The following is an 11,273-nucleotide window of genomic DNA, read 5'->3' as shown; positions in this document are numbered from 1 at the left end:
CCTGATGTTTCTCTGGGTCAGCAGCTTCTCCATCAGAGGTTCACATGGAGCTTATCCAGAATCTCCAGTAACTGTGTTCTGTGCCTCACTGGTTCATCCTTCTGTCTGTGTGACGTCAGTCAGATGTTAAACTCTGTGATCTTCACTGTGTCAAAGAGTTCAGTGAGTCCCGTTATTCACAGGATCAATCAGATCATCAGAGATGATCAGCAATCAGTGGTGCCAACAGCACCTCCTGTGGTGAGAGGATGCAATAATGCAATGGAGCATTTTTACACTGAACACTTGCAGTCATGGAAACTGTCTGTTGGATCTGTGTGACGTTGCTTTCTTGTGTTGCTTTCTTGGTTAGAGTTCCTCACAAATGTCCAGATGATTCTTCTAATGAGGCGTCGACCATGTTTTCAGTTCTTTGGAAGAAAACATGGCCCTTTGCCATCCTTACTTTTCTTTGACTTCTTCAAATGCAGCTGAACTCCAGCTGGTATTTGATTGGACTCTGCAGCTGTTTCTGGTCATCAGTTCATTCCTGCAAACCTCTGAACCTGAACAACAATGATGCTGCATTGCTGGCTGATCCCAAAAGGTTGATTCTGTTCATCTGGACGTTTTCACGTTTGCTCACTGATCAGGTGACTTCTTCAGTCTCAGCTGACTGCAGCTTTACAACCTTACAAACAGCACATTTGCACAATGACTGAAAAAACTTCCGGCGCCCCCCGTGTGCGGCAGCCTGTTACAGCAGCTCTGCTCATTCTGAGTTTCTTTCTTTCTTATCTTTTTCTTCTCGTAATTTTTATAACTAACGTATTAGTAATTAGACTCTGCAACCATGCACTACCGTTTTGTGATAGTTCTGGTTGTTTTTCTTAGTTTTTTTTCTACTTTTTTCACCCGTGTCTGGCGACCCAGAGCATGGATCCTTTGTTTACAGTAGGGATCAGCTGTTAGCGCTGCGTCCAGCAGCGGTACTGCCGGCGGACAGACTCGACATTCCCAGTGAACTGAGGAAGAAAAGACGGGGGTGTCGTGCTGGGAAGGAGCGCCGTCGCCCGAGAAGGAGACGTTATCGACCATCTCTTCCTTCTTTAATTATTGGAAACGTACGATCTCTGCTCAATAAAATGGATGAGCTAACGTCGCTAACCTGGTCACAGAGGGAGTACCGGCAATGTAGCATCATGATGCTAACGGAGTCGTGGCTAACACCGCTAACTCCGGACACGAGCGTGACACTACCGGGATTCCAGATGCTGCGAGCGGACAGGACGAGAGAGAGCGGTAAGAGGAAAGGAGGGGGACTGGCAGTGTTTGTGAATGACAGATGGTGTAACCCTGGGCACATTACTGTGAAAGAACAACTCTGCAGCAGAGACGTTGAGCTGTTAGCCGTTAGCATGCATCCATACTACCTGCCCCGGGAATTCTCGCATGTTATCGCGATAACAGCGTATGTCCCCCCCTCGGCCAACGCGGATGCAGCCTGTGACTCTCTCCACTCTGTGGTCAGCAGACTGCAAACACAATCTCCGAGAGCCCTATTCATAATATCAGGGGACTTTAATCATGCCTCACTGGACTCCACACTGCCCACCTTCACCCAGTATGTGACCTGCCCAACCAGAGACAATAAAACACTGGACTTACTGTATGCCAATGCTGAAGAGGCATACAGTTCAGCACCTCTCCCTCCCCTGGGCAGATCTGATCACAACCTGGTGCACCTTGTCCCTGTGTATGAGCCCCTAGTGCGCAGGGAGCCACCAGCCACCCGCACAGTGCAGAGATGGTCGGAGGAGAGCGAGGAGGCTCTTAAGGATTGTTTTGAGTCCACTGTGTGGGAGGTGATCTGTGACGACCACGGAGAGGACATCGACAGCCTCACTACATGCATTACTGACTATATTAATTTCTGTGTGGATAACACCGTACCTACCAGGACTGTGCGGTGTTTCTCCAACAACAAACCTTGGATTACCCCAGAAATTAAAGCCGTCCTCAAGCAGAAGAGGAGGGCCTTCAAATCCAGAGACAAAGAGGAGTTGAAAAGGGTGCAGAGAGAGCTGAGGGGCCTGATAAGGAATGGGAAGGACAGCTACAGGCAGAAGATGGAGAACCAGCTTCAGCAAAATAACGTTGGTGAAGTCTGGAGAGGCCTCAGAACCATCTCAGGCCACAAACATCAGAACTCTCTGCCTGGGAGGGATGTGAGGTGGGCAAATGAACTGAATCATTTCTTCAACAGATTTGATTCAGCCATGAGGCAGTCTCCAACATCGGCTGCAGACTCACCCACCCCCACTGCTGCTGTTCCACCTCTGACACCTCAGACACTTCACACCTCCTCTATTCACCCTGCTCACTCCTCCCCACCCCCAACAACAGCATCCAATACACAACCAACACAAGGCTCCAGCCTGTCTCTCTCATCCACCCAGGTTCGGAGGGAACTGAGGAGGATTAAAGCCAAGAAGGCAGCGGGTCCAGATGGCATCAGCTCGAGGGTCGTCAGGTCCTGCGCGGACCAACTGTGTGGTGTGATGGAGCACCTCTTCAATCTGAGCCTGAGGCTGGGAAGAGTCCCACAGCTCTGGAAAACTTCCTGTGTTGTTCCAGTGCCAAAGACTTCACGCCCCAAGGACCTCAACAGCTACAGGCCGGTGGCTCTGACATCCCACCTGATGAAGACCCTGGAGCGGCTGGTCCTGGCTCAGCTTCGGCGCCTTGTGAGCTCATCACTGGACCCACTTCAGTTTGCCTACCAGCCTGGCATTGGAGCGGATGATGCCATCATTCACCTCCTACATCGTTCCCTCGCTCACATGGAGACCGCTGGGAGCACTGTGAGAATCACGTTCTTTGATTTCTCCAGTGCCTTTAACACCATTCTTCCCTCGGTTCTGAAGGACAAGCTGGAGAACTCAGGAGTGGACCATCACCTCACTACCTGGATTTTGGACTACCTCACTGACCGACCACAGTATGTGAGGACTCAGGGCTGTGTGTCGGACAGGGTCGTCTGCAGTACGGGGGCCCCACAGGGAACGGTTCTGGCTCCGTTCCTCTTCACCATCTACACTGCAGACTTCTCCCACAACTCCACCCAGTGCTTCCTGCAGAAGTTCTCTGATGACTCTGCAATAGTCGGCCTCATCACTGATGGGGACGACAAGGAGTACAGAGGACTGACTCAGGACTTTGTGGACTGGTGCCAGCTGAACTACCTCCAGATCAATGCCAGTAAAACCAAGGAGCTGGTGGTAGACTTCCGCAGGCACAAGCATCCTCCACTGCAACCACTGAACATCCAAGGTGTGGACATCGAGGCTGTGGACAGCTACAGGTACCTTGGTGTTCATCTGAACAACAAACTGGACTGGACTCATAACTCAGACGCCCTCTACAGGAAAGGGCAGAGCAGGCTGTACCTGCTGCGGAGACTCAGGTCATTTGGAGTGGAGGGCCCACTCCTGAAGACCTTCTATGACTCTGTGGTGGCCTCAGCCATCTTTTATGGTGTGGTCTGCTGGGGCGGCAGCATCTCTGCTGGGGACAGGAAGAGATTGAACAGGCTGATCCGAAGGGCCAGCTCTGTTCTGGGAGGCCCTCTGGACCCAGTGGAGGTGGTGAGTGACAGGAGAATGGTGGCTAAGCTGTCATCCCTGTTGGACAACATCTCCCACCCCATGCATGAGACTGTGAGAGCACTGAGCAGCTCCTTCAGTGGGAGACTGCGGCACCCACAGTGTGGGACGGAGAGATTTCTCAGGTCTTTTCTCCCCACTGCTGTCAGACTCTACAATAAAGACTTTTGCAGCTGATCAAACACACAAACCCACACATGTGCAATAAGACTGCTATATGTGCAATTCTTCTTCTGACGAAGTTGTGTTTTTGTATTTTCCTACTCAGTTGTATATAGTATTTGTATTTCTATTTTATTCTATTGTATATATTATTCTATTCTATTTTATTTTATTCTATTGTACATAGTATTTTATTTTATTTTATTCCAGTGTTTTCTAATTTCTGCTACATAACTTTGCACTTTTGCTGTAACAAAACAAATTTCCCACCTGTGGGACTAATAAAGGCCATCTTATCTTATCTTATCTTAAAAACCAGCAGCAGCTGATATATATGATACTAATATAATACATATACATATATAATCCATACTAATGATGAAGGAACTGAGCTCACAGTGTTCATTCAGTGAACTACTCAGTTTATTTTGGCCTCAGAAATGCTCACTCTGTTTGTACATCACTGTCAGCAATAGACTCATTCTGCTGTGTGGACAGGAACACATGTGACATCACTTCCTGTTTGTTTGTGACTGAAAAAGTTTACAAGGAATCATTTAGAAGAGTTTCAAACATCAACTGATTGAATCCATGAATGTGAAAACGTGTTTGTGAGTGAAAGAGACAGACATGTACAGACTGAACTGTTCAACAGTCAGAGTGTTTCTCTAACAGGAGACACTCTTTACACTCAGCACAGGGACACTGAGGAACCAGGAGACAAGAACCCAAACCCAGGATAAAGAGTTTGAGTGAATGTGGTGTTGAAGGTGTGGAGGTGGATCAGAGTGTCAGAGGAGACTCTGTAGAAGGACAGAGTGCCAGCAGGACAGTCCACATACACTGCTGCTCTGTTAGAGACAGAGGAGGAGGAGGAGGAGGAGGAGGAGATGGATGTTTTTATTCTATTGTGCCTGACAGACTGAGGACCATCATCAGAGCAGATCAGACTCCAGGACTGATCATTCCATCCAAACACACTGACTCCTTTCCTTCTGATGCTTCTGTAACTCACTGATATAGAAACGTCTCCTCTCCACTCGACCTCCCAGTAACAGCGACCAGTCAGACCATTTCTACACAGCAGCTGAGGACGAACATCAAATCTGTGTGGATGATCAGGATATGACTGAACCTCCTCCACATGTGTCACCGTCCTGTTGTTGTCAGACAGTTGGAGCTTTGTGTTCACTGTGTTTGTGTCGATTGTGAGTTGACAGGAATCTGATGGAGAGAACAAACACAATCCAGCTGCAGTTATTGATCCATCATCTGTTCATTGATTGACACTTTGATGATGACTCCTGACATGATGAAGATGGTTGAATGTGTGCTGCTTTGTTTTCATGAATCCCATTAAAAACACACTTACACTTCCTCAGACCTGGTCTCAACCATCGGACTCCAGCAGGCTCCACCCTGAAAGGAGGAGGGGTCAGAGCAGTCAGCATGCACACATGGACATTACATGGCTCTCATACACACACTGTTACACACTGAGCTCAAAGCTCGGCTCCACTGTTTGATTCAAAGAAATCTACATTTATTTATCAGCACATTTAAAAACAGCTTGAGCCAAAGTGCTGCACAGAGTAGAGATAAAATAGGAAACATACACAGTAATTACTATAAAGACTCGTCAGAATTGAAAGCTACAGAGTACAAATGTGTTTCCAACCGGGTTTTAAAAATGTTGAGTGTTGGTGACGACCTGATGTGAAGGGCGACTGTTCCAGAGTTTGTCTGCAGCCATCGATAAAGCTCACCTCTGTTTTTACGGCTAGTTCTGGTCAGAAGCTGCTTATCTGCAGACCTGAGGGCTCCACTTGGATTATTTTGTTAAAGAGAGATAAGATGGAGCCAATCCACTCAGAGATTTAAAGACAAACAACAAGATCTGGAAGTGGATTCTATGACGTACTGGTAACCAGTGGAAACAGCTGGAAAAAGCTGGTGATGGGTCGTCTAGCACAGAGCCACCGCTGGAACCAGACAATTGATGAGGGAGAGAACTGTGACAGCGCCGTTCCTTCACTTGACCTCAGTCGCTCTCGTCTGCTCCCTCGTAACACTGCTCTTTATTGAGCTACATGAATATGCATAAGTTCATTAACATATGACATCTTACACAGGTATGAACAAAGAGTACCAGTCTGTGCATAGTGTAGGTATGTGTATGTGTGTGTGTGTGTGTGTGTGTGTGTGTGTGTGTGTGTTCCAGATGTGACCCTGTGACCCCAAAGCTGGTGCTAAGAGTCCAGCGGTCCCCCTAACAAAGGGCTCTTATACTTAACCAGACACAGAGTAGGTGTCCTCCTACACCAGGGGTCTCAAACTCGCGGCCCGCGGGCCAATTGCGGCCCGCAGGACGATAGTTTTTGGCCCCCACCTTAATATGAAAATACGTATATAGATTTATACACACGTCAGTGGGAGTTTTAGTTATTTTCTCACAGAGAGAGATCTCATATTAACTCTCAAAGTGATGCGTAGGCGGCGGGATAAAAGAAAAGTAATGAAGTCAATGCAGCCCAATTTAGTCTGCAGTCACATAGCGACACCTGTTCATCGGCAACAACAGTCCCCGGTAACCCGACTAATTATAGGGTCGCACCGTAATTTGTGGGTCGATGTTTTTTATTTGCATCGCTCCGTTTGCATTGCAGCAAACATGAACATTACATATATTTCAATATAATGTGAAAGCAGTCAAAACAACTAACATCAGAAACATGTTATTTATGTGTCACGGTGTCATTTCCGCTTCTTTCTCCTGTAACAACAGCCCGGCGCCGTGAGCAGGCGCCTTTTTTGCGCTCGCTATCCCTGCACTTTGTACCATCTGCAAACGCCACGGTGTTCGTGTCGTCATGAAAGACGTGAACATCGAGCGTAAAAACAAAGGAGACTGCTACCGGCTTCTTATCTGCCGATCGCCGTGCTACGGTTGCAAGAAAAAGAAGCAGGAATGACGTTCTCTACGCGTTGAGACGTTCCCCGTCCGTCGGCTAAACGCTTGATTGAAACTTCAATGCGACAGTGACACCAAGTAGAATTATAAATGTTACACAGCCCCAAACATGTCTTTTTCAAAGCCTGCGGTGAAGAGAACGGTTGGTGATGAGCACCGACAATTTCAGGAAAAGTGGGAAATGCAATATTTCTTTGTTGAGCACAGGGGCACCCCGACGTGTCTCATTTGCACAGAGGAAGTTGCGGTGCACAAGGAATACACTTTGAAACGTCATTACACAACTAGACATGCTGAGGTGGATGCAAAATACCAGGAGATGAGAGAGTGAACCGGGTTGCCAGTCTTAAAGCAGATCTACTGAGGCAGCAAGGTTTCTTCAAGAAAGCAACCAAAGAGAATAATGCAGCAGTGGAAGCCACGTCGTTAGTGAGATGATCGCTAAAGCAGGGAAGCCATTCACAGAAGGGGAATTTGTCTAAAAGTGCATATTGCAGGCTGCAAATATAGTCTGTCCGGGAAAGAAAGGTCAGTTTAGCAACATCAGCCTTTCTGCCAACACCGCAGCAGATCGCATTTCTGACCTGTGACATTTCTGACCAACTGTGTGACAAAGCCAAATGTTTCAGTGCACACTCAGTCGCTCTGGATGAGACCACATCACCGACACTGCCCAGATCCCAATGTATGTCCGTGGTGTTGATGACAGTTTTGAAGTGATGGAGGAGCTGCTCACAGTGATTCCAATGCATGGCCAGACCACCGCTCAGGAGATATTTACAAGCTGTGTGATGTCATTGAGAATGTTGGTTTGCCATGGAAGAGGTTTGTTGGAATAACAACAGATGGAGCGCCATCAATGACAGGGAGGACAAATGGACTGGTGGCACTTGTTCAAAAACACTGGAAGAGGAAGGTGTGGAGGAGGCCATTGCTCTGCACTGCATTATCCATCAGCAGGTCCTTTGCAGCAAATGCCTGAAGTTTGACAATGTGATGTCTATGGTTGTGAAATGCATCAACCAAATCAGATCCAGGGGCTTAAAGCACCGAAGGTTTCGTGCTTTTTTAGAGGAAATGGAGTCAGAAGATGGGGATGTGCTCGACTTCACTGAGGTACGTTGGCTCAGCAGGGGAAATGTATTAAAGAGAGTTTTTGAGTTGAGAGCAGAAGTGAAGCCTTCATGGAGAAGGATGGAGTTAGTGTTCCTGTGCTAACTGATCCCAAATGGCTCATGGACTTAGCTTTTCTTATGATATAACACATGAGCTTAATGTACTGAACAAGAAGTTACAAGGCCAGGGGCAACTTGTCAGCGCTGCCTATGACAACGTGAGAGCATTCTCCACAAACCTGCGCTCTGGAAAGCTCAGCTCTGTCAGACAAACCTTTGCCATTTCCCAGCATGCAAGGCACTCGTGGATGCAGGCACACCATTCAGTGCTGACAAGTATGTTGATGTCATGTTGAGGCTACAGGAGGAATTTGATCACAGATTTGCTGACTTCAAGACACACAGAGCCACCTTTCACATTTTTGTGGACCCTTCTCCTCTGATGTGCAAGATGCCCCTTCTGTGCTTCAAATGGAGCTCATTGAGCTGCAGTGCAACTCTGAACTCAAAGTTCAGGGAGGTGAGTGGAAAAGCAGACAAGCTTGGACAACCTTTGAGAGAATTGAGCCCTAGTTTCCCTCGGCTTTCCCGAACCTTCAAGCGGACCATGTGCCTTTTTGGTAGCACATACTTGTGCGAGAAGCTCTTCTCCACTTTGAACTTCAATAAGTCCAAGTACAGGTCCAGACTTACGGATGATCACCTTCAAGACATACTGAGGGTCGCAACTGCTTCCTCCCTCAGGCCAAATCTGGCTCGGCTATGCGAGAGGAAACGCTGCCAGGTCTGTAGCAGCAAGGAGGAGGCAAGAGAAGCCATGTTCAGAAGAACAGTTCATGTTCTACAGTGTTCCCTTCATGTTCAGAAGAAGGTTATAGAACTGTTAATACAGACATTTCAATCTAAATACAGCAGATATAGAAGACTGAAAAAACACACAAGTTCACTGACTAAAAATATCTTATTATTATTTTATTTATTACAGATTGATTTATTAACTTATTAATTCTTAATTTGTTTTTTTTCCTATTTTGTGTTAAAAAATAAAGAGATTTGAGAAGAATGAACAAAGAGTCTATAGTAGTAGTAGTAGAGTATTAGCATTAGCTGCTAAATGTGCACTTGAGAACAAATCTATTGTGAATTCAGCCGTGAATGTAGAGTTTCCAGTATTTAAGCTTCCATTTCCAAATGTTAGCTGCTCCTGTCTGGCTCTTTGTCACACACACAGACTGAAATGATTCACAGCCTTGTTTCATCCTTCTGTCAGTGTCACTGACTGTCACTGAGACTTTGGACATACAGCATGGGAAACATACACATGGCTGACACTTTATTAGGTACACAGTGGCCACTATCTCAGGTACACCTGTGACCTAATAAAGTGTATCTAAAGTTAAAAAATGTTGTCTCTGTCCAAATATTTATGGACCTAACTGTAGGTCTACTTTTAATCAAACTCTCAACATGACTTATCAGTTATCATTAATGTTCCTGCAAACAGACTCCTTGGAGACCCCTACATAAATATCCATGTACTATCCAGCTAGACTAGTGTGTCTGTCCCTGAAAATATTCCTGCATGTGTGATTGTTCATGTGTCATCTGCAGGAAACAAACAGGAAGTGAGGGAAGGACACAGGAAATGTTTCCAGCTCTTCCTCGTCTATCAGACATTCTCCATACCTGAGAGTGTCCAGTCTCCAGCCTGGATCCTTCAGTCCAGCCGACAGCAGCTTCGTTCCTGAGTCTCCTGGATGATTGTAGCTCAGGTCCAGCTCTCTCAGATGGGAGGGGTTGGAGCTCAGAGCTGAGGCCAGAGAAGTACAGCCTTCCTCTGTGATCAGACAGCCTGACAGACTGCAGACACACAAAACAACAATCCGTCTGTTATCCATCTCTATGGCAGCATAACTAAGGGATGGTTCAGGGTCACCTGATCCAGCTCGAACTATCAGCTTTATCAAAAAGGAAAGTTTGAAGCTGATCTTCAAAGTAGAGAGGGTGTCTGTCTCCTGAACTCAAACTGGGAGCTGCTTCCACACCCAGTCCAACATAGCCAGGCTTTCTTTGCTGCTTTGACAAAACCTCAAATCCCAGTCAGAGATGATGAGCATCATCACAGTGATGATCATTTCTCTGTTAACCCAGGCTTTCTGCTTCAGGATCTGTGCACGCTCACAGAACAAGGAGACCTTTAAACATCATTTCACTAAATGGATGGACTGAGCTCAGCCTACAGATGAACTGGATAAATAAAGATTTGACCTCAGTGTGCTCAGTGTTTCTGTCTATTCCTCACATATTCCTAACATGATAGCTGCACTTTAGAGCTCTAAAACTGGAACTGACACATGTTTAAACTCTACATGTTACTCAGTACATTCAGTTCTGACACTCGCCCACAGTCCAACAAAGGAAACATGGAGATCACATCAGTTTGTCACCAAAGTCTAATTATTCCAGAGGGCAGTGTTGATACAACTAACGTTATTTCTAAGCAAAGTTGAGTTTTTTATCGTCGGAGTACTTCATGTCTGAAGTATCACTTAAATGCATTACACCCTGTTGATGGCAGCAAACAAACCACTCAAACAAACAGAGGTGGGAGGCTTGGGCAGACTACGTAGGATCAGGTTGTGGGAGGAGTCTAGATAAACCAAAGAAAGACAAGCTAACAAACGCCACAGTGAAGTGAGTAGCTACAAACTGCAGGTTTGTGTTGTTGAAGAAGTCGGTCTGAGGAACGTTCTTAGGATCAACAAATGACGGCATGTATGAGCCTCAAGACGCAGCATCACAAGAAGAACTCATGAGCTGTAGAAGAAGGAGAGACTACGAAAGCCACGGTGTTACAACATGAACCTGCTGTTGGTCTCTCTGGAGACTACTGGACGTAGCTGGGTAACCATGGTTACCTGGGAGTTACAGTACATGATATTAATGAAGAGTGGGAACAATTTGTTATGAGGTAATCAGCTGATCTTAGTTTAACTGGAAGCCCTTCACAATAATGTCGTTTAGTTTGTATAGTTTATGTAGTAGAAGTATACTACAGTACCCTGATCACTGATAGGATAGATTTATGTAGATATACACCTTTGTGTTTAACATTACTGCATTATAGTGCTGTGATCTTTGACCTTATATATGGTTATGTTAGCTATACTGACATATGCATATAACTGGATATGTATCGTATCTATTCATCTTATTTGTCATGTATTTGTATTGTGTACTTCCTTTTTGTAAGAAACCACACACGTGATCACAGCCACAAGAATCAATCAGTGAAAGAATAAAGTGCCTCAATCTGAACCTTAAGCTCCTTATTCCACACGCTGGGATCATTTGGCCTTCAGTGGTGTTCTGGTGACACAC

General features: G+C 46.1%; 1 long non-coding RNA gene across 1 annotated transcript; it reads right to left on the bottom strand.

Annotated features, from left to right (window-relative positions):
• Positions 1-5,387: 5,387 nt before the first annotated feature.
• On the bottom strand, positions 5,388-9,630 carry LOC112845041 (uncharacterized). The gene is made up of 2 exons (XR_003217823.1): positions 9,579-9,630; positions 5,388-5,882 (listed from the first exon to the last, which is right to left on the bottom strand). It is a non-coding gene; the product is annotated as an uncharacterized LOC112845041 (long non-coding RNA).
• Between the last annotated feature and the right edge of the window lie 1,643 nt (positions 9,631-11,273).

This window comes from Oreochromis niloticus, unplaced genomic scaffold (genome assembly GCF_001858045.2).
Source record: "Oreochromis niloticus isolate F11D_XX unplaced genomic scaffold, O_niloticus_UMD_NMBU tig00002548_pilon, whole genome shotgun sequence".
Classification (NCBI taxonomy): Eukaryota; Metazoa; Chordata; class Actinopteri; order Cichliformes; family Cichlidae; genus Oreochromis; species Oreochromis niloticus.
This window is presented reverse-complemented; position numbering and strand designations above follow the sequence as displayed.